The sequence below is a fragment of the Ranitomeya variabilis genome, chromosome 7 (assembly GCF_051348905.1).
Source record: "Ranitomeya variabilis isolate aRanVar5 chromosome 7, aRanVar5.hap1, whole genome shotgun sequence".
NCBI lineage: Eukaryota > Metazoa > Chordata > Amphibia > Anura > Dendrobatidae > Ranitomeya > Ranitomeya variabilis.
The window spans coordinates 177,428,101-177,440,767 of NC_135238.1; positions in this window are offsets into that span (position 1 = coordinate 177,428,101).

A 12,667-nucleotide genomic window follows, 5' to 3' on the forward strand; every position below is an offset into this window, starting at 1 on the left:
CACCAACAGCGCAGGCGCGTCAAAGTAAGCTTCTAGTTTGGACACGGTACTCTTTATAGACCACACGAGCAAGGAATATACATTTTTTTTTTGCACTTTGGGGTTTAAATTTGAATGTTGTAAAATTCTAAAGTTCAAAGATGTCGTTTTCACAATATAATATAAAATATAGAATAACAATAATAATATAAAAATATTATAATATATAATTTCATACATCTCTTGTACAGAAGCAGGAGATATTGGTATCGTGTCGTTATATGCAATTACTGGCATTGATAGTGGTGGCTTTAGGCCTATACTGTAGGTATTCTGTAATCTGAACATTTTGTACTTTCTTAGACCCTGTGCTGCTACTTAGACATGAACTTTACTTGACAATGTAAATTGTGAACCAGAACCGCCGAAACTGCAGACCCCAACCCCACAATTGATTGAAACACAGTGATATTTATCTGATCTAAGTTGATCAAAAACTGGTGTGCTATGCACCGCATTTATTATGTGTTTTAAACAATTTTGGCCTAGTTTGGCAATGAAATGCATGAAAGGAGCGTAACATTTTGCAAAATGCGTGCTGCTTCGGGTGCACCAGAATTAAATCAAAATTTGGGCACAAATTACTACCAGAAGAAAATAGGTGGAATAAAGCTAGAAAAAAAAGTGTCTAAAATTGTGCCAAATGTATCACCCAACAAGAGCCACTGTTATAAATGTAACACACTTTAACTTTATCTAGTCTTGTTCTCGGTCTATAAATTAAACAGCATTAATAAATCTGCCCCAGAGACTAACTGGATTCACTCAGGCCCTGTGCTGTGTAACAGGCTAAATCCTCAAGTACCAAAGACAAGTAGATAAATGTGGGAGCTGCGGCTCCGTTCCCACCTTCCCCGAGCACTGTATTTTACCCATAGAATCGATGTCTGGAGAGAATCCGTCATTTCCACTATTAAGCTGCTGTTAGTTTTTAATGCACTCGTCAATAGTGCATTTAATGGACAGGACGAGCAGCTGCAATTCCTCCGATAACTCATAACGCTGCAGTTGAGCAGTCGCAGGGGAAGAAGAATCACCGCAGATTTTAAAGAGAAAATTGTTAATTTGGGATTGATAAAAGGCTTTTCTAAATGAGAAATAGTGGAGATAAATTGACTTGTCTTTTGCTCTCATTTTGCAAAGTAACATTTGTGAAGTCAGAGGATTTAAATTATCTCTCCAACATCACTCTTGATTCCTCTCCATCTTGTAGACTGCTGGTACTCTCTTCTCTTTTTTCTCCCTGTATATTCATCCTAAAATAATCTCTCCCTTCACCTCCCTCATGGTCCTGCTGTCTCCTTCCAGCCCTTTCGCTCGCAACATCTTCATCTTGTTCCCTTGCTCTTCTCTTTTATATTTAGTCCTCTAGTGTTTCCATTCTCCACTTTTATCTGAGCATTGTTCTGTCAGCCCCGAGCTTTTCTACAAGATTAGAGAGCAAGCTGCTAGGATCAGTGATCCCCCAGCCTTGGTCGGAAATGACTGCATTTTCAGAACATGGCTTACAATTGCTTCCACCCAAGTGATGCAAGTGTGAACATGCTTTACTGTTATACGGCTGTTGGTTACTCTTACTCATTGAATCAGAATTATCACTGCAGTTTTTTTTCATAATTTCCTTCCTATTTTTATCATTTTTATGAAGCCATTGAACATTTTGACAAAAACATGTGGCAGTGAGCTATAGCAGATCCAACCTAGTGTAGCACCAGTAGCTGCACCATATTCCTTGGCCAGAGAATTCAGCACAATTGGTACCAGTATTAGACAGAACCTCATTGTGTTTGGATATTTTAAGCAATTGAACATAAAGGAGGTCTTTTACACATAGTTTGGCCTTATTCATGCCAATCACATCCACAATGTTCACATCCTCGAATTTTGGCCACCATGCGTCAAGTCATTGATATGGATAGAGATTTCGATCCACGCTACATCCCTGTGACAAAGCTGATCAAGACTAAGAAAGACCATCAGAAAACCATAGAAGAGAGCAATAGTAGACTACAACCTGACATTCAGACTATGAGAATATGAGTTGCAGGTTTCCTGACCCAAACTCAACAATGTCATAGGCACACAGGAGGCTTTTGAGTTTGGATCAGGAGACCAGTGGTCCGTGAATGTCAGATATGGGAAACCGGCCTCAGAACGTGTCAAGGAGACCTGACAATGCCATGCCTGAAAAGTCTTCTTGGCTTGCATCGCACACATGAAGCAATACAGGAACACTTTAAAACACTGGCGGACACAGACAGAAAAGGGCCTCTGTGCAAGAACACTATATGGGCCCTTTAAAGGCAAAGAGCAACTGAAAATGCAAAATTGCACCTGTTTTGGAGGTAGATGTGGAACCTTCTTACCTCTGTTGGCCCCTGAGTGACCGAAAAAGTTGCACCAATGATATGTCAACCCCTGGTTTAAAGGTATTAAATGACATATTGAAGGCAAACAACATGGGCACACATATATGGCCAATTTCACAGCAGTATAATATGCCCACATTACAACTTACAGCATCAAATGGTTATATGAAGATCAAAGGATGAAGAATAAGAAATCTAAGTATGAGGTATAAAGAAAGTTTTAACACATCTCTCCCTTCCAGTGTCATGAAGAACAAATATGTCAGGAAGTTACACATCCAAAGATGCCCAGAGACTTGTAAACCAACGAGTGTATGCAATATCTTCAGAATACAAAGAATACAATCTGGCACTGGAAAAGAGGTTTCATAAAAATACCAAACTTTATTCTGTCAGATCAAATATACACCAAATAGACCTTACAGTCAGCAGCAAGTCATGACTGAGGGTGTGCTCACCCGAAATTTGTTGTCCTACTGCTGCTGACCAAACCCAACATGGTGTATTTTTAATCTGACTGAATAAAGTTTGGGATTTTTATGAAACCTCTTTTCATGAGATTTTCTCGGTGGTCTTATATAGCTACATATAGTTACATAGGTTTAAAAAAGACCTAGGTCCATCAAGTTCAACCTCTCTCCACCAATTATACATTTTATGTCACTAAATTATCTATAACCCCCAATATTATTTGCATTGAGGAAATTGTCCAGCCCTTTTTTATAAGCGGTCATATTACCTCGTGTGGTTTGGTAATCAACAGACTGACTGCTTTAACTGTAAAGAACCCTTTTCCACTTAGCTGCCAGAATTGCCTTTCCACCCGTAATGAGTGGCCCCTTGTCCTAAATATGGTCTTTGGAAAAAATGTCATGTGCCAGTCCTTCGTATTGACCACACATGTATTTGTACATATAACTGATTCTCTTGTGAGATGTCTTTTTTTCTAAGCTAAGAAAGCCCAACTTTTTCAACCTCTCCTAATATGTCAGGCCTGCAATCTCTTGTAAATCTAGTTGCACGCCTTTGAACTAACTTTAACTTCTGAATACCCTTTTTAAAATGTGGAGCCCAAAACTATATCCCGTATTCTAGATGTGGCCTCACCATTGATTTACCAAAGGTAACAATACCTTGGGATCGTGGTATTTTTTCTCTATTTTCATACACCCTAAAATCTTGTTTGCTTTTGTGGTTGCTGCTTGACATTGAGTACTGCTGCTGTGCTTACTTGTAACCAGAATAACCAAGTTCTGTAGTCCTGAGTGTTCTCCCATTTAATGTATATGCAGCAATAGGATTACTCCATCCTAGGTGCATTACTCCACATTTATCTACGTTAAACCTCATTTGCCAAGTGTTTGCCCATTCAGACATCTTATCCAGATCATTTTGTAATATATTGTCAAGGTAAGATTTTAGTATACTACATAGTTTGTTGTCTTCAGTAAAGACTGAATTTTAATCTCAATCATTTCCACTAGGTTATTAATAAAGAGATTAAAAAGAATGGGTCCTAGCACAGATCCCTGCGGTCCCCACTGCTGACTTTATCCCATTTACGACAACTCTTTGTTTCCTGTCTTTAAGGCCGGGTTCACACTGCGTTACAGCAGCCCGTTCAACACATACATTAAACGGGCTGCTGTAACGCAAGTGCCGACTTTGGCACATCGCTAGTGCAGATGGAGCATCTGCTAGCTCTATCTGCGCTAGCAGTGACGGACCCGGAAATGCTGCAGCCCGCGTCTCAGGGTCCGTCACTCAATGACGGCACATGGCTAGCGCACGCCCATTGTGGGCGTGTGCTAGCGATGCGTCCGACATTGCAGTCAATGGCGGCGCTAGCGGACTACGTTACACCGCGTTATGCAGTGGTGTAACGTAGTCCATCTAACGGACTGGGGGAACGCAATGTGAACCCAGCCTTAGCCAGTTCTTTACCCATCTGCATATACAGTAGTTCCCCCAGTCACTGCTTTTGTAGCTTGAGTATAAGGCTCTTATGTGGTACAGTATTAAATTCCTTTGCAAAATCCAGATAAATCACATCAGCCGCATTACCAACATCCAGATTTGCACTTACCTCCTCATAGAAAACCGACATGTTGGTTACACACAATTTGTGTTTCATAAATTCGTGCTGGTTGTCAGTTGCGTTATTCTCTGCAATTAATTTCTGCAGGTCATCTCTTACAATGCTCTCAAAAACCTTGCACACTACCTATGTCAGATGTACAGGACAATACTTGTATGGATCCACCGCCTTACCTTATTTAAATATAAGTACCACGTCAACCATCCTCCAATCCTGTGGCACTGACCCTGGTACAAGAGAGTCTAAGAAGATGAGATGCATCGATCGGTCAGTTACTGAGCTCAATTCCCTCAGTATCCGTGGGTGAATGCCATATGGGCTGGGGGATTTGTCAATATTTAATTTGCTTAGACACAGGCTTACTTCTTGTATTAAACTAGTTACATTGGTATGTAAAAGTTTGGGCACCCCTGTCAAAATTACGGTTATTGTGAACAGTTAAGCAAGTTGAAGATGAAATAATCTCTAAAAGGGCTAAAGTTACAGGTGACACATTTCCTTTGTATTTTAGGCAAAAAAAAATGGCATTTTTTACATTTTAAAAGTTACAAAAAGTAAAATGGGTTGATGCAAAAGTTAAGACACCATTTTAGATGTGTGTGCTCAGATAACTTTCACCAAAGTTTCAGACCTTAATTAGCCTGTTAGGCTACTTTCACACTTTCGTCGGTACGGGGCCGTCGCCATGCGTCGGCCCGACGTACCGACGGACGTTGTGACATAAATGCACAATGTGGGCAGCGGATGCAGTTTTTCAACGCATCCACTGCCCCATTGTAATGTCCAGGGAGGAGGGGGCGGAGTTTCGGCTGCGCATGTGCGGTCGAAAATGGCAGACGCGACGCAAAAAAAAACGTTACATGGAACTTTTTTTGTGCCGACGGTCCACCAAAACACGACGCATTCGTCGCATGACGGATGCGACGTGTGGCCATACGTTGCAATGCGTCGCTAATGCAAGTCTATGGAGAAAAAACACACCCTGCGGGCAACTTTGCAGGATGCGTTTTTTCTCCAAAACGACGCATTGCGACGTACGTCACACGACGCAAGTGTGAAAGTAGCCTTAGGGTTATGTCTTGCTCACTATCATCGTTAGGAAATGACAAGTGATGCAAATTTCCCAGTTTTATAAAACCCAGCCTCCTCGAACCTTGTGGCAAAAATCAGCAGCCATGGGTTCTTCTAAGCAGCTGCCTAGTATTCTGAAAATGAAAATAGTGGTGGCTCACAAAGTAGGAGAAGGCTGTAAGAAGATAGCAAAACGTTTTCACGTTGCCCTTTCCTCAGTTTGAAATGTAATTAAGAAATGGCAGTTAACAGGAACAAGATATGGTCTGGAAGACAAAGCAAAATTTCAGTTAGAGCTGCTCGTAGGATTGCTAGAGAGGCAAATCAGAACCCCGCTTGACTGCAAAACACCTTCTGAAAGATTTATCAGACTCTGGATTTGGTTTGTAGTACATTGTTCCACTGTTGAGAGACACCTGCACAAATATGGCCTTCATTAGAAGAAAACCTCTCCTGCTTCCTCAAATTTGTGCAGGAATTTGTGAGTCTTATTTTGCGGTAGCTTACGGGAGGCGAGGGGCTGCGGTGTAGCCAGGTCACAGGAGGCAGGGTTGTTGCTGCAGGAAGCATGGGAGTCAAGATCTCCATCTGCACATGCGCCGTGGAAGACAGACATTTTCCCGAAGTCCACCGAAGTGAAAAGAATGGGAAGTGTGGGGACTCCGCTAACACTTTGTGACACCACCGAACACCCCGTTATCCTCCCAGTCCGGGGCCTATAGCATCAACCCACTCCTGCTGCTGCCAGTAGCTTCATGCTGCAGAGACCCTGTCCCTTGTGACCCTGGTCGACTGCAGCCCACCCATAAGCCACATTCGGATTATAAGATGCACCCCCATGTTCCTCCCAAATTTTTTGGGAAAAAGTGTCTTATAATCAAAAAAATAGTACAGCAGGAGGTCCAGCGACACCAGCTAGTATCTAGAAATTCAATATGAAAGGGATTGGAAATCCAGGGTTGCATGTGTGGTAAAATTGTGGTCAGTGTGCCGCTGGTGACTCCATCACTGTTTCTTAAAATTTTATTCATTTTTGATAATAAAGTTTTTTCTGAATTTTACCACATGTACCTCACTGGATTTCCAATCCCTTTCATATTGAATGCTGAATATTTTGCCTTGCTCCAGGCCATCCGAGCGGGACTTCTCATCTGCATTCCTACAACTTGGTGAGCTGACTTTTATTCTTTTCACACAGCTAGCATCTAAGCTCCTACAGGAAGACCTCCTGTGGAGCCCATGCGGTGTAATTGATTTGTTGAAACAGCTAGGTTTTCATAAGGAGAATATGGACTTATTGTATGTCCTAGCCACTCACCGGTTACATTTTTTAGATCTCTGGAATGGGCTGAACGCCTTCCAGGTCTCGATCTGTTCTAGCACCCCCGGTAGCAAAGCAATGTTTGGTCTTGACACGTAGCAAGGGCCCGGCCAGATCTGATGACACTAAAAACCGCATCCCTAGGAACGTCCATTAATTAGCTATGACCCAACTTAGGTTTTGGAACTGTTAGCTGCTAGAAGCAAAGGGAGGAGCTTTAGGTCCAACCCAAGTGTCAGGATGGGAATGACCCCAAGGGGATAAATGCTCGAGTGAAGCATGACCTATTAGTTTTTTCCGGGGAGGTCACAAGGACATATCTTGTGAAATCAAGGAACAGAGGGGACCACCAGCCTCCCATGTAGCAGCCAGGGCTTTCATCTGACTGGTAACAGACTTATCTTCTGCATCATTTGTATTACCACTATTTGTATTTGCATATCTGACCATTGTATATGTATAACCATTGCGTATATAGTGTTTTGTCTAGTGTGTGCCCTTAAGGTGATTAAATATATAATTTGACCTCGGGCTGCTCTTTTATGTTGAACCACACATCTGTGTTCTCGACTGAACTTTCCATGCTTCCAGCCAGGGCCAGTGTCAGCACCTGTCACACCTCGCTTGCTCAGGGCCCTGGCACTTGGGATACTTACCTCCCCCGGCTCTACCGCTGCATCTTCCGACTGACGTTCAGGTCAGAGGGCGCAATGACATCATGTTTGTGCTCCCTCTGCCTGAAAAGTCGGAGTGCAGAAAGCCGTTAGACAACGATGCTGTGGAGTCCAGAGCAGAGCAGTGGCCAGCAAGGAGAGGTTAATATTTCATTTTTTATGTTTGAAGCAATTAATGGTGACCATCATATATGAAGCATTTTATGGGCCCATCATACTGTATATGTACCATTACATAGGCCCATCATACTCTGGAGCATCATATGGGGCCCATTATACACTGGAGCATCATATGGGGCCCATCATATACTGTATGGAGCAATATATGGAGCCCATCATATACTGTATGGAACATTATGTGGGACCCATTATGTATGGAGCAATATATGGGGCTCATTATACTGTATGGAGCAATATATACAATACGGTACACTTTATTGATCCTGGGGGAAATGACGGTATTACAGCAGCAATACAAACATCAGTACATAAAATATTAGGACACGGATCTTGCACAAGTATACCAACATTACATAACAAATAAATGTGGGTAGTACAGGTATAAGTCACTGTTAATTGACATTAGTACACCAGCAATCAGTCATTGTTGTCTACCATATTAACCCCCAAAAATATTCATCAAAAAGATAATAGATCAATATCATTTTATTAATATATAAAAAGCAAATGACACAATATGCATAATAAAAAAGGAATCTTTATTAAAAATAAGAATTATATCAAAACCAGATGTTAGAGGAACATAGATATTTTAATCCTGTATGTGGGGGGCAGGGTATGTCAAATCAATTGGTAATATATATATATATATATATATATATATATATATATATATATATATATATATATATATATAATAAAAGATACAATACATATAAAATAATATTATGAACAATTATTATTTTTCCAATCAGTTATAATTCATGCCTGGCAAGAATTAAATAACTATATGGGTGATAACATATCAGTGATATATAAAATACAATGAAGACCATAAGTGATATAAAAGTGTTTAGAAATTAATTATATTTATATTGAAATCACCACAATAGGTGTAATCCACACAGAATTCAAAAATTGTGCTAGTGCAAAATAATTTAGAATTAAGGAGTTAAAGTGCCAAAGGTGTGAAACTTAATTCGCAAACAAGATTTAAATGTGGGGAATCTATATATATAATTGTCTAAGGCAGAGGTGTCAAACTGCATTCCTCGAGGGCCGCCAACAGGTCATGTTTTCAGAATTTCCTTAGCATTCCACAAGGTGCTGGAATCATTCTGTGCAGGTGATTAAATTATCACCTGTGCAATACAAGGAAATCCTAAAAACATGACCTGTTGGCGGCCCTCGAGGAATGCAGTTTGACACCTCTGGTCTAAGGGGTACTTCCTTCTTTCTGTCCTCAACTTCCGTCACAGAAATCCCGTGTCGCTGATTGGTTTCGGCAGCTGCCTGTCATGGCTGCCGCGACCAATCAGCGATGGGCACAGTCCAATTAGTCCCTCCCCTACTCCCCTGCAGTCAGTGCCCAGCGCCCGCTCCATAATCCCCTCCATAGCAAATAGATAATGGCTGCACTCAAGTTTATTGTGCTAAAGCAAGGAAATGTGCAATACATGAAATGTGAACAGCATAATGGCTTGTGAAATTTATGAAAAAACACATGAGATTTTTAGCACAAAATTTGGCCAAATGTTGTGAGCCCATTCACCAAACGTCAAGGTAATCTCAGATCGAATGGGTAACTAACCTGTCTGCCTAGTGTGAACACTTACCTATGGCTAATAAAATGGTAAAGCCTGTATTTATAGAGGAGGTTAGAACCAACTGTGTTTGGATGTAATTAAAATCACAGCATGGTGAAGGGCGGGGCGTGCAAGTCAGAAAAGGCAATACATAGTAAATATAGAAAAACTGACTGAACAGCCATCTAGTCTGAACTGGTGCATAACCAAAAAGTCTTACATAGCAAATAGATAATGGCTGCACTCAAGTTTATTGTGCTAAAGCAAGGAAATGTGCAATACATGAAATGTGAACAGCATAATGGCTTGTGAAATTTATGAAAAAACACATGAGATTTTTAGCACAAAATTTGGCCAAATGTTGTGAGCCCATTCACCAAACGTCAAGGTAATCTCAGATCGCATGGGTAACTAACCTGTCTGCCTAGTGTGAACACTTACCTATGGCTAATAAAATGGTAAAGCCTGTATTTATAGAGGAGGTTAGAACCAACTGTGTTTGGATGTAATTAAAATCACAGCATGGTGAAGGGCGGGGCGTTCAAGTCAGAAAAGGCAATACATAGTAAATATAGAAAAACTGACTGAACAGCCATCTAGTCTGAACTGGTGCATAACCAAAAAGTCTTACATAGCAAATAGAGGCAGACAGGTTAGTTACCCATTCGATCTGAGATTACCTTGACGTTTGGTGAATGGGCTCACAACATTTGGCCAAATTTTGTGCTAAAAATCTCATGTGTTTTTTCATAAATTTCACAAGCCATTATGCTGTTCACATTTCATGTATTGCACATTTCCTTGCTTTAGCACAATAAACTTGAGTGCAGCCATTATCTATTTGCTATGTAAGACTTTTTGGTTATGCACCAGTTCAGACTAGATGGCTGTTCAGTCAGTTTTTCTATATTTACCATAATCCCCTCCAGTCACCGCTCACACAGGGTTAATGGCAGCGGTAACAGGCAGCGCTGTAACGCACTCCGTTACCGCTGCTATTAACCCTGTGTGTCCCCAACTATTTACTATTGATGCTGCCTATGCAGCATAGTAAAAAAATGTAACGTTAAAAATAATAAAAAAAACAAAAAAAACTGCTATACTCACCATCCGCCGCCTTTCCCGCTCCTTGCGATGCTCCGGTGACCGCTCCATGCAAGCGGCAGGTTCCGGTGGCAAGGATGGTATGCGAGAAGGACCTGCCATGACGTCACGGTCATGTGACCGCGACTTCATCACAGGTCCTGCGCTCATACCAACCCTGGGACCGGAAACTGCCGCGTGCACCGCACACAGGGCCAGGACTTCAACGGGCCTTCGGAAGGTGAGTATATGTTTATTTTAATTCTGTATACGTCAATATACCACGTGGCTGGCCAATATACTATGTGGCTGGGCAATATACTACGTGGACATGCATATTCTAGAATACCCGATGCCATAGAATCAGGCCACCATCTAGTATAATATAATTCTCTGACGAAGCGGTAGCGAAACGTGCGTTGGAGTGGTGTGTACGGGGGCAGTGGCACGTCACATTGGTTGGTATATTGTGGCTTTTTATTAATTATATTCCGCACATTTAAATCTTGTTTGCGGATTAAGTTTCACACCTTTGGCACTATAAGTCCTTAATTCTAAATTATTTTGTACTAGCACAATTTTTTAATTAATTCTGTGTGGATATATTACACCTATTGTGGTGATTTCAATATAAATATGATTAATTTCTTAATTTGCACAACTCGTTAAAGGGTTGATTGTGACTTGTAGGATCGCTACTACCAACAGGTGGCGCTATAGAGTTAAGTCCTCTTTTTCTCAGAAGAGGCACTTTGCATATTAAATTTCCCAGAGGAGCATTGCACGGCGAATAAGCCTCCTTACCTTGACAAGCCAGCTGGTATGTCACTCTCCATAAGGAGAAACGTTACCCCTTAGACCCCAGTCCAGAGCCTCTCACCTAGCCAAATCAGTTCTCATGCTTCGCACTGACGAGGGCCAACAGCCCGAAACACCGTGTCTGCGAATTGAGATACTGATTTGGCTTTTATCCTAAGTCATATTGCACGACTTGTTAAAGGGCTGATTGTGACTTGTAGGATCGCTACTTCCAATAGGTGGCGCTATAGAGTTAAGTCCTCTTTTTCTCAGAAGAGGCAATTTGCATGATTAATTTCTTAACACTTTTATATCACTTATGGTCTTCATTGTATTTTATATATCACGGATATGTTATCACCCATATAGTTATTTAATTCTTGCCAGCCATGAATTATAATTGATAGGAAAAATTATAATTTTTTGTGTTATTTAATATATATTGTATTTTTTATTTTCCTTATATATATATATATAAATTACCAATTGATTTGACATTCCCTGCCCCCCGCATACAGGATTAACATATCTGTGTTCCTCTAACATGTTTTTTATATAATTCTTATTTTTAATAAAAATTCCTGTTTTTATTATGTATAGTGTCATTTGCTTTTTATATATTAATAAAATAATATTGATCCATTATCTTTTTGATGATTTTTTTTTTGTTTTTATTTATAACTAATATTCATTAATTTGTTTGTTGAGCTTATTAGAGTCAGATACTCGCACACTACTGCCCCAGCAAATGATAGCAAAAAAAATGGCGCTTGCCACAATGGACTGGTAGAACATTTCCAGCATTTTACTGCACACATTGAATGACCTGAGCTTCCGAAGAAAGTACAGTCTGCTCATTCCCTTCTTGTAAACCTTTTCTGTAGGACACCTCCATTCGAGTTTACTGTCAAGGTGAACCCCCAAATTTTTGTAGCTCTCAACAATCTCCACCTCCTGACCAGCAATAGTGATCGGTAAGTAATCCTCCTTTTTCCTTCTATAACTCACCACCAACTCCTTGGTTTTCTTTACATTTAGTTCTAGACAGTCTGGCACCAATCCACAAAGTCAGAAACCACCCTTCTATATTCCTCCTCCCCCCGGCCCCCCCACAATGCCCCCTACAATCACTGAGTCATCTGAGAATTTTTGGAGGCGGCAGAGATCGGATTTATACTGAAAGTCAGCTGTATACAATGTGAAGAGGAAGGGCAACAAAACTGTACCCTGAGGGGCTCCAACACTGCCAGATACCACCTCCCCCATCCTTACTAACTGCGACCTGTCATGTAGTTGCTTATCCAGTTCACCATACCCTCATCTACCGTCATATCAGTCAACTTATTACGTAGTATGGGCGGCTGTAAGGTATTGAAAGCACTTGAGAAGTCAATGAACATGGTGCACACTACAGATCCATCATTGTCCAAGAATGAATGTACTGTATG